The following is a 4,003-nucleotide window of genomic DNA, read 5'->3' on the forward strand; positions in this document are numbered from 1 at the left end:
TCTTGCCTGGAGAATCCCAGGGATGGGGGAGCCTGGTGGGCTTCCGTCTCTGGGGTCGCACAGAGTCGGACAAGACTGAAGCGACTTAGCAGCAGGAGCAGCAGCATGCACATATATGAATATATGGTTTATTATAGGAATTGGATCATGCACTTATAGAGGCTATGAAGTCCCTACATTTGCAGTCACCAGCAAACTAGAGACCCGGGGAGCCGATGTTATAGTTCCAGTTGTAGTCTGAGTCTGAAAGCAGAAAAGGGCTGATGTCCTTGCTGTAAGACAGAATGTGCAGTCTCCCTTACTCCACCTTTTTGCTCTAGTTGAACCTTCAGTGTATTTGATGAGGACCACTCACCTTGGAAAGGGCAATTTGCTTTGCTCAGTCTACTGAATCAAATGTTCATCTCATTCAGAAACACCCTGAGAGACACAACCAAGTATATAGGCACCTCACAGCCCAGTTACGTTGACCCACCTTAACCATCACGGAGTCATACCTTTGACAAGGAGAGTACATACATACTATATGGTATTTTGCTAATAAACTGATGTAACATGGGTTTTGTCTATTTGAGTTTTCAAGCTACTAAAGTTGATGGAATACTTGAATTAGTTTATTTTCTAGGTGCAGGTACCTAAATATTCAAGCCCTGGAGTCACAACCACGTGACATGAAGTGAGAAATAATTATGTAATATTTGTGATAGGTTTATTCATTTTCCTCTACATTTTATTTAGCACCAACTTGGACCAGCAACTTCTTGATGTACATCAGTTTAATTAGACATGGTCTCTGTGCTCATGGAGCAGGCCTTCTGATAAGGAAATGAGCTGTAAACAAGTAATGAGAAAGTAAATGTCTCAGTACAAATTGTGATATATGTTATGATGAGAGTGAACAGAAGACAGGGAGAATTAGAGGAGTGTGAAGTGATCCCACAGCCAGAAGAATATGTACAGAGTCACTGAGGTGCATAAAAGCCTGGCATGTGGAGGATGTTGAGAGGCTGAGTGCAGGCAGAGTGCTGTAAGCATGGTGGGGAGAAGGGTGAGAGAGACCAGCAAGGACCAGGTCATGCAGGCTTTGTAGGAGGTGCTTGGATTTGGATTTTGAATCAGTTTGCAAAGACCACTGTAATCAGTTTGAACATTTGACTAATGGGATTTTCAGTCTGAGAGCATTTGCATGAATAGAGACTATAGTCTGATAAATGCTAGACGCCCCTTAAGGTAAATATTAGAATTTAGATAGATCCATTTTTTTTTCCCCCATGAGAACTCAATTCTGTATTGTCATATATGATTATGAAAGATAGGTTTTTTATATTCACCTTTGTAGGTAATATTTTATTTAATAATATACAGCAAATCAGAATATGAAGCAAATCCAAGTATTTTCAGTTGAAAGCAGTGTAGATGAACAGCTTCCTATTCTCTCATGGAAAATGTTGAGGGAATATTTTCCATGCTCCTCTGCATTTTCTGTTTGTCTTGTACATCACTAATTGCTCTTTGTTCTGGAATAGCTTTAGGATGTTTGTAAAACAAACAGCCTTGAAAGGTAGAAATAGTATCTTTCTCTTTAGCAAAGAGGCAGGTTGGCTTATGGCCTTGGAAATTTGAGTTTCTCTCCTGAAATGATACCCGCTGTGGGTATGGGTGTCCATCTGCACCCACCTGTATTACTTCATGGGCAAAGGGATGACACAAATAGACCGATGCTCACACTGCTTGCTCTTTGGTGAGTAAAAAGCATAAAGTCCTTTGTTTCTGACCCATGAGTCTTGTCTTTTGCTAGCATCCATGAAGCCCTAACAGGCTACCTCATTGGCTTCCAAGTTGGGGAAAACCTCAGACCTTCACAGTTTTGGACAGAGACCCCTCAGCTGTCTGAGCAGGCAGGTGCAGTGCCCCACATGTGAGACCCCAGTGCTTTGTAGCCTGCACACTATCATATTAGCATTTTTTTTTAATCACTGATTTTCTCCTCCAGAGTCACAAGACAAGCTGTTCTCAGACAATCACATCTTAAGCGTGATTTCTATTTTAAAATGCGTGTGTGAAACCTACTAACTACTAATTATTCTGCTTTAAATATTCTTCAGCAAGTGGGAGAAAATTTCGACAACAGAATGCTATATTAAAATTTTAGAGGCATCATGTCGTAAAATATATCAAGATGATACTTGACTTAAAAAATGGTGCATGTGTGTGTATGTGCCTGAATATATAACTGAAGCATATTTTCAAGAAAGTTTGCTACATAATAAGCACTAAGGGACTACTACTGTGGTTTCTGAGTGTTCACAGAACCGTTATTCTCATGGTACAGGATCATCATGGCTTGGGTTCTCACCTCCTAACCAGGAGTTTGAGGAGCAGTGCAGTCAGGTACTACTTCTGCTACTGTGTGAAACTACGAGGGCTTGCTCTGGCAGCTGGAGATGTTCTGTGTTTGCACAGGCCAATACAGCGGCCACTAGCCACATGTGGTTACTGAGCACTTGAAGCTTGGTTATTCTGAACTGAGATATGCAGAAGTATAAATTATACACCAGATTTCAGGCATAGGGCAGGAAAGGACAGTAAAAGATTTTGTTAATAATTTTAAAAAATTACTTTTCTGTGTGAAATAATATTTTAAGTGTATCAGGTTAAATAAAATATATTGTTAAACTAATTTCACCTGCTTATTTTTAACTCTTTCAGTGTGGCTACTAGACAACTTTAAATTACATATGTAGCTCTTGTTTTGTTTTGATTGATCAAATAGAAATTAGATCTTTGCTACTCACAGCACAGCTAAGAGTCCTTAAGACTAGGATTGCCAGATGTAGCAAATAAAAATGGAAGATATCCAATAGAATTTAGTTTTCAGATAAACAACAAATAATTTTTAGTATATTATGTCCCAAATATTGCATGGGGCATATTCATGAATAAAGTTATTTGTTTTTTTTAATCTGAAGTTCAAAGTTAACCAAGTGTCCCAAATTCTATTTGACAGCACTATCTATGATGAAAATCCTCATGCCCAGACCTGTCTTGCTCCTTGAAATTCCATGGAATCAGGAAAAGGACAGAAAATTGAGTGCAGTGAAAGAAAAGAGAAGAAAAGAAAATATAGTGAGAAATAGAAATAAGATGGAGCATGGATAGGCCTTTTATATTTTATAATTTTTGTTAGCAATTTTCTTCCTTATTTCTGTTTTTTGCCACTTCTCCAAGTGTTGTGATTTTATCTCCTCATTTTCTATAGGGCTCCCTAGAGCCACATTAAAAGATGCCAATTGTGCACAATGGGCAGCAAGGAAAGGAGTGTCTCATCAGGGTCAAATCCCCAGCTTTCCTATAATCCATCATCTCTGAAATGCCACTTAAAATGGGCCCTTTTAGCTACCAGTACTTTGTCATTAAAGAGGTCAAGTTTCTTAAGTGTCAAAAATGGTGACACTTTGATTTTAGAGGATTTTGTTTATTGTGCTCTTTTAATTGTATGTTTTCAGGTGGCTCAGATGGTAAAGAATTCTCCTGCAGTACAGGAGACCTGTACTGTTTGATCCCTGGGTTGGGAAGATCCCCTGGAGAAGGGAATGGCAACCCACTCCAGTATTTTTACCTAGAGAATTTCATGGACAGAGGAGCCTGGCAGGCTACAGTCCATGGGGTTGCAAAGAGTTGAACATGACTGAAGTGACTTAGCACATAAACAAACAACTGTTAATAATTTATTTGTGTTATACTTTTTAGGTGGGGGTGGTGGGAGTGGAGGCTGGCAAAGAAGGAAAAATAATAGATATTCTAGATATTCTTTATTTTTTCTAGTTATTGAAGTAAGAAAAGGCTTTCATCTCTTATTTATTTATTTAAAAATGTATTATATAGTGTCCTGGGTGTTCATTGGAAGGACTGATGTTGAAGCTGAAACTCCAGTATTTTGGCCACCTGATGCGAAGAGCTGACTCATTTGAAAAGACCCTGATGTTGGGAAAGATTGAAGGCA

Source organism: Bison bison, unplaced genomic scaffold, assembly GCF_000754665.1.
Source record: "Bison bison bison isolate TAMUID 2011002044 unplaced genomic scaffold, Bison_UMD1.0 scf7180017864490, whole genome shotgun sequence".
NCBI classification, from domain to species: domain Eukaryota; kingdom Metazoa; phylum Chordata; class Mammalia; order Artiodactyla; family Bovidae; genus Bison; species Bison bison.